General features: G+C 39.8%; 2 pseudogenes; both read right to left on the minus strand.

Moving 5' to 3' along the window:
- Positions 1 to 750: 750 nt before the first annotated feature.
- LOC110296905 lies at positions 751 to 1,940 on the minus strand (annotated as a pseudogene).
- A 9,724-nt stretch (positions 1,941 to 11,664) lies between these two features.
- LOC110295632 lies at positions 11,665 to 17,084 on the minus strand (annotated as a pseudogene).
- Between the last annotated feature and the right edge of the window lie 1,415 nt (positions 17,085 to 18,499).

Below are 18,499 nucleotides of genomic sequence, written 5' to 3' on the forward strand. Positions count from 1 at the left end.
CACTGTGAGTAGTATGGGCTAGGTGTATGAGTTCATGTTAAATTAAATTAACCCCCTGGAAGTAGAGTGACCTTTAATCCTTTATTTTGTTTTTGTTTCATGCTTTTTTTATGAAGCCTTATTATGCTGGTGTCTCAATAGGCTATGCCATCCAAAGAAGAAGGCAGTAATAATGTGCCGGTATTATCTATTTGGACTTTATCCACATGGTGATGAGAAAATAACACGTGTGTGCTTTGGTTTCCTCTGTGAAGCAAAGAGATGAAACAGCATTACCGATTTTTGATAAGCTTTCTTTCTTTTTCTTTTTTCTTTTTCTTTTTGGTTTTGTCAAATGTTTTATTGAGTGTAGACATCTGAAGTACTGTAAAACATGCATTATCTTTAGATTCAAAAAGGAGCAAGCCACATTGTCTTCACTGTCAAACGTGTCAGGCCTGGCAGAAATGATGGAGATTAATGAAGCATCAGGAGAGTAATATGGCTTTGAAAAGCCTCTACAGTGTGCAGTAGGGTCTTAATCACGTGAGAAAGCAAAGTTCTTCATGCTTAGTAACTTGCATTTCATGGAAGGTACATAGTATTTTACAATTTTAAAACAAATAAAAATAATTTGTTTGTAGAAGATTCCCATTCCTAACTTTGTCTCTTTAGATTTCAGAAACTTTAATTAAAAAAAAAAACACCCACCTTCCAAGCCCCAATATATGCATTTTAGAAGTTGTACGTTGATCTGAGCAATAACTGAATTTATTTCTTTTTTGGTTGCTGAGGTGTATTAAATTTGAAGATAATATCTCCATCTTCAACAATATAATTGCTGCCTTGTTGACTGTATTTTCCAGCAGCCTTGACTGCATTTTCAGAACCCTCGTCTTTAAAGTCTTCATACTTCATTACTTCAGCCATAATGAATCCCTTTTCGAAATCTGTGTGCATCTTTCCTGCAGCCTGAGGAGACTTCCTTCCTTTCCTGATGGTCTATGCACGCACGTCATCTGGGCCTGCAGTGAAAAAGTATTCTAGTTGGAGTGCTGCAAATCCAGCCTTCATGATCTTTGGCAAAGCACTTTGTGTCATGTTCGCTTCCAGATACTTCTGTCTCTCCTCAGCACTCAATTCTTGCAACTTGAGTTGCAAGGCCCCACTGAAAGGTATGACCAAGGCGCCTGGGTCATACTTGTCCACCTACTCTTTAATTTTTATCAACCATTTGTTTTTCTTTCTTATATAGTCTTTTTCAGAAAGATTCACCAAGTAGACCATTGGTTTTGAAGTAAAAAAATAAGTGTTTATTCAACACTTCAATCTCATTGTCATTCCAGTCATGATAGAAGTGAACAGGTTTCTTTTGATCTATAACCCAAGACTTGACTTTGCACATTATGTCATACTCTGGCTTCAGTTTCTTGTCGCCTCCCCCTCACGGCCACCTTCTCTAGTTTGTCTAGAATGGGCCCAATCATCTCCTTACCTTTCAGCTGAAGCTCCTCATAAATTATTTCTATATCTCTAATGGGATCTACACTTCCTCCAACGTGCATTATATCATCATCTTCAAAAGCATGTGTTAGATGAAAAATCCCATCACAGGCACTAATATGAGATAAAAAGGCATTCCCCAAGCCCTTCCCATTGTGAGCTCCTTTTACAAGGCCAGCAATATCCACTACATTTAGGAAAGCAGGAATCTTGCTTGCTGGTTTGTGATACTGGCAAAGAAAGTCGAACCTCTCATCTGGCACAGGCACTCTGCTCTCATTAGGATCAATAGTGCAGAATGGGAAGTTTTCTGCTGACGCCTGACTATTGGTTAACACATTGAAGAAGGTAGACTTCCCAACATTTGGCAATCCAACGATACCAATTTTCAGTGAGGTTCCAAATCTTCCAATAATTAGAGGCGGTTTAATTCCATCTCCTTCCTTTTTCGGGGGCATTGTGCACCGGGCTAACGATCGCACGGGGGGTCCCGGACTGCTTGATAAGCTTTCTTAATGCCATTTAGTAGTTTAACGTTCAACATTTAAGTTTATCCATTTATTCTGTAAATGACATAACATCTAAAAATCAAAATCTTTTTAAGGTTTCTTCCATGTAGTTTGGTGAAATCGCTGTGGTATGACTCTATTCCCAGACACGTTCTTGGAAGCTCCCTTTATCACAGTATTCAATTATATGCCACTTAATCTTCTCCATTTACATTTTAATAGACCTAAATGTTTTTGATGCCCAGCAAAATAAAGAAGAAGACACAGTTCACATATACTCTACTTGCCTGACTAATTTGTAGTAATCTACTGAACTGTAGTTACAGTTTCTTGTGAAAGCATTCTTAAGAATACTTTAGGTTGTGCATGCCTTTAATCCCAGCACTTGGGAGGCAGAGGCAGGGGGATTTCTGAGTTCCAGGCCAGCCTGGTCTACAAAGTGAGTTCCAGGACAGCCAGGGCTACATAGACAAACCCTGTCTCAAAAAAAAAACAGGAAAAAAAAAAAAAAGAAAAAACAAAAAGAATACTTTAGGTTCTAAAACTGTTGGATAAACTGGTTTTTGGTCGTGTAGATCAACCACTAATTTATGGGTCATGTAGCAAATTGTAAGTTCCTAGAGTAAACTGGTTTCTGTTCACACAGACCAGAGATGAATTCATTGCGTATATAACCAGCCCTAAATTCCTATACAATGTGATCCTGACCTAAAGGTCTTGAGCACCACCTCATCACAAACTGCTATCTCTCTACATCTGTAAATAACACTTGCTTGCTACAGATGTTCACAGTTTCCTTTCTGTCTGCTTCACAATTGAGGGCTTTTGCTTAAAAAACAAAAAACAAAAAAACAAAAACAAACAAACAAACAAAAAACCCCCCCAAACAACTCAAAAACAAATTTGGGATCATGGCTGTTTTCCATACACTGCCTGGAACAGCCTTGCAAATGGTGAATAAAGGCTCCATATAATCTGCCGGGTTCAGACCTCTCCAGCGATTTGCTCTTCAGGTACCAGTTCCATAATTTACATCCTCAATATTGCCACTAATATGCACATGCAATTGCCATTCAAAGCTATTGCTTACTTTCAATTCATTACTGATGTGCATTTTCACAATATTAGTCTCTGTGCTCCTCACATTTGTTTTTCCTCCCCAGTACAATTTACTTAAAATATTATTATGTGTTAGGCATTGGGGAACGTTCTGGGCTATTGAGATAGATTATAATCAGTTACAGTCTATTGTGGAAGATTGAAAAACAAGTGAGGAAAACAGTGGTTGCATTAACTGAATTCTATGAATTAAAATGCACAATATTATAGGAAGTCAGCTGCTTACTTGCCTAGTCACATGCCAAGGGCTGGGAACCTGTGGGAAGACCTATTAATCCTGAAGAATTAGTTAGAAAAGGAAGACATTTCGTGCAAATAGAACAGACTATGTAAGAAGAGTGCTGAATTCACACAATTACAGTGGTGAGAATAAAGTGTCCACATCAGGGAAAGAGATGCCGCTAGCGTCCTGTGGCAGAGCCATAGCAGAAAGAGACCCATAGATGGTAATAAGTCTCTGTGCTGGATGAGTTCTGGATTCACTGAGAAACTTTATGTAGAGAAATAACACTATTAGGGACTTCATTTAAAAAAAAAACAAAATAAAACCATCCTGTGACCCCAATGGAAACAGGAGAAAGTTGTCTGTACATATGTGTGAGAGTATGTGTGCCTGTGTGTATGTGTACAATATATATGTGTGAGTATGTATGTTTTGTGTGTGTGTGTGTGTGTGTGTGTGAATGACGCTGTATGCGTAGAGGTCAGAGTATAACAGAGGGAGAGGCAGAGGAAGGAAACCCTTTAGAATCCCATCTATGTGTTGTGGTTAGTTCAGTCATTATAGAGCCTGTCTCAGCTCTCCTAATAGTCTGGGAATGATTCCTGTTAGCAATTTGTTTCTGCTTAGGTCAGATGCAGAGTTGATCTATTTATTTATTTATTTATTTATTTATTTGCAACTGTGAACCCAGACCAAGCCAAGGAGGATGTAAATTATGGAACTGGTACCGAAATTCCATAGAGCTAGGAGGACGTTATGACTTGAATAATGAATTTCCCCTAGACTCCTGTATTGAAAACTTGGTCCCTGGCTCATAGCACTACTTAGAGAGAAATCTTAGAAACCTCAGTTCACGAGGCATAGTTTGAGGAAGCAGACCATTGGGAGCCGATTCTTGCCCCTGTTCTTTCCTATTTACCCAAGGTGAGCTATTCCACTCCACCGAGGTTTCCTGCAGTTATGGTGAGCCTTGCTTCAAGTTCCCAGCAAGGGAACCAGACAAACATGGCCAAGATTTCCCGTACCCAGACAAACTAAGTCTTTTGTCCTTTAAGTTGTCCTCAGGTGCTTGTCACCATGACAGGAAGAAGCTGATACAAACGATAAAGATACAATCTGTGTTATGGGATTGTTGTTGTCTGTGTGGAACTACTGAAAGGTGTAATGAATTGTATATATTTCTTTCATGCAATGCCAAACTGTATAAAAGGTAAACAGACCTTGTGTTAGAGTTGGAATATAAGACCACAAGATGTTGTAACAGGGAAAAACAGTGCAGAGGTTTCCCTGTATTTACTGGGCCAGCTTAGGTTTAACTAGGACTTGATTTTCTTGATGAAGAATATCCTGTAAAACTACCCAACTCTATTATAGAACCCCAAAGTCAAGATGTCCCATCTAACTAACCTTGTTATGTAACCTAACATCCTTTTTGTTATCTAACTGCTTGTTTCTGCAAAGCCCTGTGCCAGCTGCCAAGGAAGATGCTAGACATAGTTTCTGCCTTCAAAAACTCCAGTGCTCCAGACACCCCACGCTTCACTTAACACTCAAATATCTGAGTGCAGCTCTACCTGGCTGAGATAAAAACTTTCAGTTGGATGTAAATTGTGTCTGAGTGTCATCTCTGGTGGCTTCCTGTAACAATGTCTCATCAGGTCAAGAAACTTGCCTTGTAGAGTTTGATCCCTGGAACCTACCTAAAGGAAAGAAAGACTGACTCCACAAAGTTGTTCTCTGATGTCATAGTACACATCACTCTCTCTCTCTCTCTCTCTCTCTCTCTCTCTCTCTCTCTCACACACACACACACACACACACACACACACACACACACATACATAATACATACATACATATATACATACATACAAACTATGATAATAATAATAATAATCTTATTTTTATTTATTCTGCTCTCATACAATACATTTTGACTATAGCTTCCCCTCCCTCTATCCCTCCCAGTCCCCTTCCACATCTCTTCTCCTGAGATTTATTGCTTCTCCTTCAGAAAAGAGCAGGCCTCCCAGTAATATCAACCAAACATGGAATAACAAGATGCAATAAGATTAAGCACAAACTTCCTATCAAGACTGGATGAGGCAATCCAGTAGGAGAAAAAGGGTCCCAAGCACAGGCGAAGGAGTCAGTCAGAACCTCTCACTGTTGGGAGACAAACATTCCAAGCTAAACAACGTGTATGCTTGAGCACTAAAGCAGATTTATGCAGGCTCTGTGATTACTGTTGTCTCTGTGACTCCCAGTGAGCCTTGCTTTGTTGATTCTGTGGGCTAAGTTCTCCTGGTATCCTTGACACCTCTGTCTCCTACAATGCTTTCCCTGCTTGTTCTGCAGGGTACCTGAGATCTACCCAATGTTTGGCTGAGGGTCTCTGCATCTGCTCCCATCAGCTGCTAGAAGAAGCTGGAAGATGACAACTGGGCTAGGCACTGATCTCTGACTATAGCAGAATGTCGTTAGGCCCAATGTCCAGGCTGTGCTGGGCATGAGCTCCCTGTTTTGGCTTGAGACTCAAGTCAGACCAGTCATTGGTTGTCCAATCCCACAAGCTCTGAGCCACCACTGCTCCCAGCATATCTTGCAGGTCGGACAGATGTGGGTTGGAGTTATTGTGGCTGCACTGGTGTCCCAGTCCCACTACTGGGATTCTTGTCTGGTTACAGAAGATGGGTGGTTCAGGCTTCATATTTTCTATTACTAGGAATCCTCAAAAGGATCACCCTCATAGGGTCACGACACTAGATTTCCACAAGGCTCCCTAAATGTCCCCCTAGTCTAGTAATCTCTTCCTGTACTCTCTCCTTTTGTCCCTCCTACCCCAAGCTGATCTCTCCTGTTCTCATCCCTACCTGACCTCAGACCACGAGCAAAATCTTTTCTATTTTCTCTTTCCAGGGAGATTCATTCATTTCCCCCATAAACCCTCCTTGTTACTTAGCTTTTCTGGGTTTGTAGATTATAGGGTGATTATCCTTACATCCACTTATGAGGACATGCCATGCTTGTTTTTCTGGGTCTAGGTTGCCTCCCTCAGAATAATTTTTCTAGTTCCATCCATTTGGCTGAAAATTTCATGATGTTGTTTTGTTCTAAAAGCTAAGTAATATTCCACTGTGTAAATGTACCACGTTTTCTTTATCCTTTCTTCAGCTGAGAGTCATCTGGATTGTTTCCAGTTTCTGGTTATTATGAATAAAGCCTCTGTGAACATAGTTGAGCAAGCGTTTTTGTGGTAGGATGGATTGTCTTTTGGGTAAATGGCCAAGAGTGGTAAAGCTGGGTTTTAAAATATATTAATTCCAAATTTTCTGAGAAACTACCATATTGATTTCCTATAGTATCTGTTCAAGTTTGCATTCCAACCAACAAATGGAGGAATGCTACTCTTGTTCCACATCCTTGAGCTTTCACTTGTGTTTTTGGTCTTAAACATTTTGACAGGTGTATGATGGAATCTCAAAGTTTTACATTTGATTTGCATTTTTCTAATGGCTAAGGAGGTTGAACATTTCTCTCAGTTTCTCAGCCATTTGAGATTCCTCTATTGAGAATTCTGTTTAGATAGGTACCTTATTTTCAAAATTGGATTATTTGGTTAATTGATGCCTACTTCCTTGAGTTCTTTGTGAATAATAATAATTCTAATGATTATTAATTCAAATTTTTATTGTGTCAAATGAATTCTCAAAGTGTGCTGACAACCTAAGATTTTGTTTCTGGAGCTGGGTAATACAGGGCTTAGCAATCAGCCTGCTGAGCATTCAGGCTCATAGATGCCATTCAAAACTGTTCAGATAGCTTTGTTTTTGAGCATTGTGCCTTGCTGAATTGCAGGCACTGAATTTTAAACAGGTTCAGTATCATTTCCTTGAAGGATTAACTCATCCTGTTAGGCTTGAGAAACAAGTACTGGCCGTCTCCATCTGAACATTGTAGATCTACTTGTCAGGCAGGAAACTTCAGATTCCAACCAGAGACTCATTCTCCTGAACAATGATGGTGACGAGGGAGGGAAACAAGTGTGCCCAGACCTTATTATAAACTAGGGAGCAATGATAGCACTGCACTGGACGACTTCATGGATAGAAAGAAAGGTGTATTTGGAGGGGGGTGAGGTTAAAGCTGCCATGGCTATCTCTCAGGAAGCAGAGCAAATAGCAAACTACAGCTGGGTTGAAGGCTGGGAGTGGGATCTAAGGAGGCAGGGGTGGTGCCAGGTTCTGTCTTTGTTTTTAAAGACAGGTGTGGAGGTTGTGGACTAAATCATATAAACCTGGAAGCAGGGAAGTTTAGAGTAGGGGGAAGGGATTATGGGCTTGAAGAGAATGGGGAGTTTTATAAAAATTTTGTTTTTATTTTTTTTTGTTCTGGTGTTTTTGAAACAGGGTATTTCTATATGACCTGCTGTCCTAATACTCACTATCTAGACATCACACTCACAGAGCTAGCTCCTCCTCCCTCTGCCTCCTGAGTGCTGGGATTAAACACTTGAGCTGCTGCAGGCAGACATATGGGGATTTGGATATGCATTGTAAGTAACTGTTAACAGGGAACTAGATGATGATGGGGGGGTGGCAGATAAGGGGAGCAGCAGCTCTTCCTGATAGATGGAAACCTGATGCCTAGGGATGCTTTCTGATGGTTGCTGCTGATTTTAGGTTTCTGTTTACCCGGTCAGAGTTCAGCCTGAGTTGAGCTTGTCAGTGGCACTGCCATTTTGAGGACCCAGGTTGGTACTAAAACTCATCTTGTAGTGGAAGCCTAAGGTAACATCCCAGGTCATAGTTTGAACACACCTGTAGACAAGATAGTCTAGACAATAACCAGTTCCTTTCTGTTTCCCTGCATGTACCAATCTGGAGTTTTTTTTTTTTTTCTTTTTCTTTCTAGTGAGACTCAGCTTCACATTGCTGTGATTGAAGTCTCTCTATAGCAGTTGGGGCATAATCCCTTTAGGTGTCACCTAAGACCATTGGAAAATACAGATACTTACATTACAACTCGTAATAATAGCAAACTTACAGTTATGAAATAGCAAAAAAAATAATTTTATGGTTGAAGGTCATCACAGCATTAGGAACTGTATTAAAGGGTCACAGCATTCGGGAGGTTGAGAACCACTGATGTAGAGGGTTCCTCTGGACTCTTTACTATAACAGTACACTCCTTCAGGGTAAACGACATTGTATGGAAGCCACAGCCAATTAACTGAGAATGGCTTTTGTTCTTGGAGTAATAGAGCAATAATAATAAAGAGGCAATGTCTTCCATTGTCATGTTCTTGTAATCCCTAATAATGAATTATTATTATTATTATTATTATTATGTTTTGTGGATCAGAGTTTTCTTTAGATTCCTTACTTCTAAATGAAATCATGTGTTTCTAATATCAGAAAAAAAAACATTTAAATGTTTCAGAGCTCATAAAAGCCTACCAACCTAAATGATAAAGAGCAAATTGTCATTTGCCTTTTTAGTGTATACAAAATGACTCCCAGAGACAATTAACAGTACACTGGCTTTAGTTTTCTGTAACATACACAGATAAGTAAAAAAATCAACTCTTTATGGAAAGAAATTATCCCAAGGCTACAGCAGTCCCAAAGTCACTGTGTAACATTTGTCATTCTATCATATGCTGTCACACAGAACACATATTGTGCACATGATTCAGTTTAGATTAGACAATGGAGCCTACGATAGGGCTACATCATTATCTTGAAGATGAATGTGAAGTGCATTCAATGGGGTTTAGTTTCTTACAATCTCTTTGCTGTCCTAGAGCTGATGATTTATCACAGCAAGGAAGGATACTTATTCATTTTTATTTTGGAGATAATTTTTTTATGAGGAACTGTTTGTAATGGATATACTTTATGCACTAGGTGTCTATTTCTTATCACAGCAGGTTTCTTTGTTTTTTGGGAAGAAAATAAAAGCAATTAATGGTTTAAGCGACTTTCCCACTGTGTCTCATTCCAGATCCTTAGTGGTGTAAAGGGGGCCTGCTTTACTTGTTTAGAGAACGTACATTTACAAGTGAGTCATGTGACTTACAGGCATTGCTGGCCCATTGGAATCTAGGAATACCACATCATCTTTTTTGGATGAATGGATGTTACACAGACACGCCCTCTTCCTGTTAGTCTGGCCTGAGTACCCATACCTGGCTCCCTGAGACATGGCAAAGGTATCTGTTGCCTTTTGCTTAAGGAGGGTGGACTTCTGGGGTTGCAAGTTCCTGTTCACTGTGAGGATGTGTTGAGTGGATATGCAGCCATTAACGTGGGACAGATACTTGCTCTCCTGTATTTTCTGATGAAGGAAGCAACTAGCTGAATGGGAAATGAATCCTTCTGAAATTCCAGTCTGTTTCATAATTCTTACATCTGACTCATGTTTTAAAACATTATTTTATTTATTACATTCCAGCTACTGCCCCCCACCTGGCCCTCCTCCCCATAGTTCCTCATCCTATTCCTCCTCCCCCTTGACTCCAAGAGAGGGTGCTCCCTCCTCACAGGCATCCCCCTTTCTTGGGGCCTCAAGTCTCTCAAGGATTAGGCACATCTTCTCCTACTGAAGCTAGACCAGGCAGTCCTCTACTATATATGTGCCAGGGTCTTGGACCAGCCCATGTGTGCTCCTGGTTGGTGGCTCATTCTCTGGGAGCTCCCAGGGGTCCTGGTTAGTTGAGACTGTTGGTCTTCCTATGGGGTTGCCCTCCCCATCAGCTTCTTCAATCCTTCCCCTAATTCAACCACAGGAGTCCCCTACTTCAGTTCAATGGTTGGGTGTAAGTATATGCATCTGTTTGAGTTGGCTGTTGGAAGGGCCTCTCAGAGGACAGCAACGCTAGGGGTCTGTCTGTATGCACATCATAGTATTGATAATAGTATCAGGCCTTGGTGCCTCTCACCCCGATGAGATGAATCCCAAGTTGGACTGGTGACTGGACAGCCTTTCCTTTAGTCTCTTTTTCATTATTGTCCCTGCAGTTCTTTTAGACAGGAACAATTCTTGGTCAGAAATTTTGACTGTAGGTTGGTAATCCCATTCCTCTACTTGAGGAGCTGTCCATCTACTGGAAGTGGACTCTTTGAGTTCCCTCTCACCACTGTTGGGCATATTGGCAAGGTCACCCTATTGAGTCCTGAGAGTCTATCACCTCCCACATTTCTGACACTTTCTAGAGGGTCCCCCCACCTCCTGTGGCTGCATATTTCTATTCATTCTTTTGGTCCTCTGGGCTTCTCATCTGTCCCACCCCATACCTGATCCTGTTCCACTTTTCCTGTTAGTCTCCCCTCTCCCACCCTCATACCTCCCTCTGCCTCCTGTGATAATTTTGTTCACCCTTCTAAGTGGGATTGAAGCATCTCCACTTAGGCATTCCTGCTTGTTAAACATCTTTTTTTTTTTAATTTGGTAATAAGATTTTATAATTTAAACCAATCTTTACCATATCCTTGTCACAGTTCATCTGAGACACCATGCTGGAACAGGGAATTTCTCAACTCCTGAGAAAGGAGGAGAGATGGCAGAAGATGAAAGATGAAGAAATGGCAGTAGGCACAATGCAGTATGCTGGCTTGGTGCCCTGAGTGCTCCATGATACAGATGACTGGGAACAGCTTCCGACTGATATACATTCTCCTTAGATCCACTCATCAGAGATGGTTTGCAGCTTCTTCATTTTTTTTAAAAAAAGATTTATTTCATATATGTGAGTACACTGTCACTATCTCCAGTCACATCAGAAGAGGGCATCGGATAACATTACAGATGGTTGTGAGCCACCATGTGGTTGCCAGGAATTGAACTCAGGACCTCTGAAAGAGCAGTCAGTGCTCTTAATTGCTGAGCCATCTCTCCAGCCCCTGGTTTTGCTTCTTTGATTGAAAGAAAAACTATTCAAAATGCATTGTAAAAAATTAGACTTTTATCAGTACACAAATAAGTTTACTTAAAATCAGCTCAATTTCATGTTTAAAAAAACTTTCACAACATCCTTCCAGTGATGTCTGCAACTTAGAAGTGATTTCTGTGGAACCCGTAGCACACTGAGGAATGATGGTCTGTGATGGTACAGGAACTCACATTTCTCTCTGGACACTGAGGGAGATGGATACTAACAAATCTTCCCTGGATGAACAGGAAGATTCATATTAAAAAATATATACATATATATATCCATAAAGCTAGGTGTGGTGGCCACACCTTTACTTCCAGCACTTTTGGAGGTGCTCTGTGAGTTTGCGGGCAGCCTGGTCTATATATCCAGTTCCAGAACAGCCAGCAAGACTGTCAGAAGAGTTCCAGCACTTCGATGGACTACAGTCCCCTACTGCTCTTCTCCTGATTTAATCTCTGCAGCTCCCGGAAGCTGACTTCGATCTTGTTGAGCTCGGAATAGATGGAGATCTGAGATTTCACAAAATTGTAAAGATTAAGTAAAAGTCTTTTTGCTTCTGGTATCATTAATAGGACAGTAAAATTAGCATCTAGAAGTAGGCATATCCATAATCCATAATCTTGCTCACGGTTGGAGGGTTTACTCCAGGGAGAGTCATGGTAGCACTGCCAGTACACTTCAAATAGAGGAAATACAAATACTGGAGAAACAGTGTGACATGCTTCGCAGGGATGTCTTTCAAATGCAGCAGGAGGAAAGGCTCACTGTATGCGGAATGAAGGGCTGCATTTAGCAGAGCTGCTTGCTTTGGTGCCACAGAACATGAGGTCACAGGACAGGAGCCAGGCTCGTGTGCTGTCTCCAGGCTTTTTATTTAACTGCTGACTATCTTCACTGCAGTTCCCATCTTCAGGTCCAAAGCCATTCTGAACAATTTCAATTTGCTCTTCCATTTCCTTTTTCTCATCTTGTGTGGGATCACTATAATCAAAAACTGATTCCATGTTGATATTACTGTCTCGAAGACAATCATCACCACTGCTCAAGAAAAGTTTTAAGCAAGCACAGGTGGTAGACTCAGGAATGTCAGGGAACTTCTGCAGACACAACTGTAACATCTGCATATCTGTGTGCTCTAGGGCAATCTCCATCAAGTCAGGGCATAAGCTGTAGGAAAGCACGTGTGTTTGGATGAGCTGCGTCAGACAGTTCCGGGGGTAAAACGATGGCTTGGCTTTACATCTTCCCACAAGTCCTGCTACTATGTCTTCAATTATAGTATGAAAGGCAGGTGTTTCTACTTCAATGTGCTTTTCTGAATCTTTATTATTGATAAAAGTTGTTTGAATCCTGGAACTTCTGGCTGTAAATTTGTTTCAACTTTTCTTCTCCTAAGAGTTCTTGACTGCTCTGCTCCGGAGGACCCAAGTTCATATCCTGAACATGTTTCCCAGTTTACAAAGTGGGGCACAGAATGAGTGCCTGACTCTTGTGTGTGCTTGACCTTTCCAAGAGCACCTGCTAGAGACGATGCTTCACACTTGTATGGAATCACAGTTAGACTTTTTCCATGTAGCATGAATAGTACTTCCCCATGATACCAGAGCTTCCATTACTGTCCACTCACTGCTGCCCAGTCTCATCTTCCCATGACCCTGCTCCACACTCATATCTCAGACAAAATCCTTGTTAAACATCTTAAGGTCTGTAGGTTTTAACCTAGGTATTCTGTACAATTTGGCTAATATTCACTTATCAATGAGTATGTACCATGCATATCTTTTTGGGTCTGAGTTAACTCACTCAGGATGATATTTTCTATTTCCATCTATTTGGTTGCAAAATTCATGATGTCCTTGCTTTTAATAGCCAAATTGTATCCCATTGTGTAAAGGAACCACATTTTCTGTATCCGTTCTTCTGTTGAGGGACATCTGGGTTGTTTCCAGCTTCTGGTTATTACAAATAAGACTGTTATGAACATAGTGGAACATGTGTCCTTGTGATATGATAGGGCAACTCTTGAGTATACACACAGGAGTGGTATAGCTGAGTCTTCAGGTAGAACTATTTCCAACTTTCTGAAGAACCACCAAATTTATTCCAGAGTGGTTGTATCAGTTTGCAATCTTACCAGCAACGGAGGAGTGTTCCTCTTTCTCCACATCCTCACCAGCATGTGCTATCAATTGAGTTTTTGATCTTAGCTATTCTGATTGTTGTAAGGCAGAATCTCAGGGTTGTTTTGATTTGCATTCCCTGATGACTAAGGACTTTGAACATTTCTTTAGGTGCTTCTCAGCCATTCGAGATTCCTTGGTTGTGAAATCTCGGTTTAGTTCTATACCCCATTTTTTTGATTGGGTTGTTTGTTTTTTAGTGATTAGCTTCATGAGTTCTTTATATATTTTGGATATTAGTCCTCTATGGGAGGTAAAGTTAGTAAAGATTTTCCCCCCAATATATAGGTTGCCGATTTGTCCTATTGATGGTGGCTTTTGCCTTACAGAAACTTTTCAGTTTCGTGAGGTCCTATTTATCAATTGTTGATCTAAGAGCCTGAGCCACTGGTGTTCTGATCAGAAAAATTTCCCCTGTGCCAATGAGTTGAAGACTCTTTCCACTTTTTCTTCTATTAGATTCAGTGTATCTGGTTTTATGTTGAAGTCCTTGATCCACTTGGATTTGAGCTTTGTGCAAGGTGATAAATATGGATCTATTTTCATTCTTTTACATACAGATGGCCAGTTAGAGCAGCTTCATTTATGGAAGATGCTTTCTTTTGTCCACTGTATGGTTTTTGGCTTCTTTGTCAAAGATCAAATGTCTATAGTTGTGTGGGTTTATTCCTGGGACTTCAATTCTATTCCATTGATTGACTTTTCAGACTCTATACTAATACCATAAGGTCTTTATCATTACTGCTTTGTAGTACAGCTTTAGGTCAGGGATGGTGATTCCCCCAGAAGATCTTTTATTGTTGAGAATTGTTTTGGCTATTCTGGATTTTTTGTTTTTCAGTATGAAGTTGAGAATTGCCTTTTTCTTGTCTGAAAAAGAATTTTGCTGGGGATTGCATTGAATCTGTATATTGATTTTGATAAGATGGCCATTTCACTATGTCAATCCTACATATCTTTCCATCTTCTGAGGCCTTCTTCAGTTTTTTTTTTTTTCAGCACAGATTTGAGGTTTTTGTCATACAGATCTTTCAGTTGTTTGGTAAGAGTTACATCAAGATATTTTATTCTGTTTGTGGCTATTGGGAAGGGTGTTGTTTTCGAGATTTATTTTTCAGCCTGCTTATCATTTGTATAAAGGAAGGCTGCTGATGTTTTGAGTCAGTTTTATATCTAGCCACTTTGCTGAAGTTGTTTATAAGCTGTAGGTATTCTCTGCTGGGATTTTCGGGGTCACTTAAGCACACTATCATATCATCTGCCAGTAGTGATGCTTTGACTTCTTCCTTTCCAATTTGTATTCCCTTGATCTTCTTTTGTTGTCTAATTGCTCTGGCTAGAACTTAAAGTACTATATTGAATAGATAGAGAGAGAGTGGGCAGCCTTGTTTTGTCCCTGATTTTAGTGGGATTGCTTCTAGTTTCTCTCCATTTAATTTGATGTTGTCTGTTGGTTTGTTATATATTGCTTTTATTATGATTAGGTATATGCCATGAATTCCTGGTATCTCCAAGGCTTTTAACATGAAGGGGTATTGTATTTTGTTGAAGGGTTTTCAGCATCTAATAAGATGATTATGTGACCTTTTTCCTTGAGTTTATTTATATAGTGTACTACATTAATGGGTTTTCATATATTGAACCATCTCTGCATCCCTGGCATGAAGCCTACTTGATCATGATTAATGATGGTTTTGACGTTTTCTTGGATTCAATTTGCTACAATTTTATTCAGTATTTTTGCATTAGTATTCATAAGGGAAACTAGTCTGAAGTTCTCTTTCTTTGTTGGGGTTTTGTATGGTTTAGTTATCAGAGTAACTGTAGCTTCATAGAATAAATTACGTAGTGTTCCTTCTGTTTCTATTTTGTGGGATATCTTGACGAGTATTGGTATTAGCTCTTCTTAGAAGGTATGGTAGAATTCTGCACTAAAACTACCTGGCCCTGGGATTTTTTTTAAAGAGATTTTTAATGACTATATCTATTTCCTTTGGGGCTATGGGATTATTTATTTATTTATTATATGTAAGTACNCTGTAGCTGTCTTCAGATACTCCAGGAGAGGGCATCAGATCTCATTATGGATGGTTGTGAGCCACCATGTGGTTTGGGATTTGAATTCAGGACCTTTGGAAGAGCAGTCGGAGTTCTTACCTGCTGAGCCATCTCACCAGCCCCTGGGATTATTTATTAGTTACTTGATCTTGATTTAACTTTGGTTCCTGGAATCTATCATTTATTTCATCTAGATTTTCCAATTTTGTTGAGTATAGACTTTTATAGTAAGCTCTGATTTTTTTTTTAAATTTCCTCAGTTTGTGTTGTTATGTCTCTCTTTCTATTTCTGATTTTGTTAATTTGGATACTGTCTCTGTGACCTTTAGTTAGTTTGGCTAAGGGTTTATCTATCNTGTTGATTTTCTCAAAGAACCAGCTCTTGGTTTTGTTGATTCTTTGTATTGTTCTCTTTGTTTCTAATTGTTTGATTTTAGTCCTGAGTTTGGTTATTTTCTGCCTTCTACTCCTCTTGGGTATGTTTGCTTTTTTTTTGTTCTAGAGCTTTCAGGTGTGCTTTTAAGTTGCTAGTATAGGATCTCTCCAATTTCTTTATAAAGGCACTTAGTTAATTTTCTTCTTAACACTGCTTTCATTGTGTCCCATATTGTTTGGGTATGCTATGTCTTCATTTCCATTGAATTGTAGAAAGCCTTTAATTTCTTTCTTTATTTCTTCCCTGACCAAGTTGTCACTGATCAGAGAGTTCAGTTTCCATGAGTATGTGGGCTTTCTCTTGTTTTTGTTGTTATTGAAGTCCAGCCATAATCTGTGGTGATCTGATAGAATGCATGGGATTATTTCAGTCTTCTTGTATCTTTTGAGGCTTGTTTTGTGACCAATTATATGGTCACTTTTGGAGAAGGTTCCATGAGGTGCTGAGAAGAAAATATATTCTCTTATTTTGGGGTAAAATGTTCTGTAGAACCTCTATTAAATCCATTTGGTTCATAACTTCTATTAGTTTCTCGGTGTCTCTGTTTAGTTTCTTTTTTTTTTTTAAATATAAATATATATTGTACAACATGGAATGGCAACATATCAAATGTTTACATTCTCTGCTAACACATATTGCTTCCTGTGAGGGAACATCATATTATAAAAATAACTCATGGAGAGTAACATGCAACATCCAAGGAGGAGGGAAGCAGGGGTGGGGTTGGGGTGGGGAGGAGGGACACAACAATGCCAAAGAACAAAAAGTGCCATTGACCCGATTTTTCAGAGCTGTCGCCTGTGCCTGGCCTGATGGAGCAGCTGGGATTAGCCTTTGCGATGTCCTTGGAAGGAACCATTTTGGGTTAATTTTTCTTTGCCTCTAGAGCTTTGACCTTCTTGGAATGTTTACTTCCTTTGTAGTGGGCCTCGGCCTGGCTATCCCAGTTAAAGCGAAGCTGACAGACATTACAGGAAATAACTTGTTTCTTCTTTGGGGGAATGGAGACTCCAAACGTGTGGTTAATGACTGCTTTCTGCACGGGGTCCATTGTGTTAAAGTTTGGAAAGAGCCCCACGGCAAAGCTACTGTCCACTGAAAAAGACATGAACGGTTTGATGTCCAGCGAAGGCTGCATCATAAGGGTGGGTGTGCGCACAAGGGCAGGAAGGGTAGTGGTGTGGCATTCGCTGCCTTCACTTTAAAGATTACTGTCCTCTCTCGCTCACGCCCGGTGCAAGGCATTACATTGAGAGATAAATTCTTCCATCCCTCTGTTTAGTTTCTGTTTCAATGTCCTGTTCATTGTGGTCTTGAAGTCTCCCATTATTATTATGTGAGGACCAATGTGTGTTGTGAGCTTTAGTAAAGTTTCTTTTATGAATGTGGGTGCCCTTGCATTTGGGGCATAAATGTTCAGAATTGAGATTTCTTCTTGGTGAATTTTTCCTTTGATGAATAAGAAGTGTCTTTCCCCATCTTGTTTGATAAAGTTTGATTGAAAGTATATCTTCATTGAATATTAGAATGAATTCTCCAGCTTGTTTTTGGGGACCATTTGATTTGAAAACTTTTTTTTCAGGCCTTTACTACTGAGGTAGTCTTTGCCACTGAAATGTGTTTCTTGTATGCTGAAAAATGGTGGATCCTGTTTATGTGTACAGTCTGTTAGCCTGTGTCTTTTAATTGGGAAATTGAGTCCATTGATGTTGAGAGATATTAAGTACCAATGACAGCTAGTTATTTTTATTTTTGTTGTTTTTTTTTTTTACATATAAAACTATTTTTTTATTACATCTTTTCCTCAATTACATTTCCAATGCTATCCCAAAAGTCCCCCATACCCTCCCCCCTAATTCCCTACCCACCCTTTCCCATTTTTTTGGCCCTGGCATTCCCCTGTACTGGGGCATATAAAGTTTGCATGTCCAATGGGCCTCTCTTTCCAGTGATGGCCGACTAGGCCATCTTTTGATACATATGCAGCTAGAGTCAAGAGCTCCGGGGTACTGGTTAGTTCATAATGTTGTTCCACCCATAGGGTTGCGGATCCCTTCAGCTCTTTTGGTACTTTCTCCAGCTCCTCCATTGGGGGCTCTGTGTTGTTATTTTTAATACACATATGTAGCATTATGTGTGTGTGATTCTCTTCTTTTGGATTTGTTGTGAGATGTTTAACTTCTTGTCTTTTCTTGGGTTATCCTCCTTGTGTTCGAGTTTTCTTTACAGTATCCTCTGTAGGTCTGGATTAGTAGAAAGATATTGTTTAAATTTGGTTTTGTCATGTAATATTTTGGTTTCTCCATCTATGGTGATTGATAGTTTTGTTGGGTATAGTAGCCTGGGCTGGCATTTGTGTTTTCTTAGGGGCTGGATGACATCTGTCCAACATCTTCTGGTTTTTAGAGTTTCTGTTGAGAAGTCTGGTGTAATTCTGATAGGTCTGCCTTTGTATGTTACTTGGCATTTTCCCCTTACAGCTTTTAATACCCTTTCTTTGTTCTGTGCATTTAGTGTTTTGATTATTATGTGACAGGAGGAATTTCTTTTCTG

Source organism: Mus caroli, chromosome 6 (genome assembly GCF_900094665.2).
Source record: "Mus caroli chromosome 6, CAROLI_EIJ_v1.1, whole genome shotgun sequence".
Classification (NCBI taxonomy): Eukaryota; Metazoa; Chordata; class Mammalia; order Rodentia; family Muridae; genus Mus; species Mus caroli.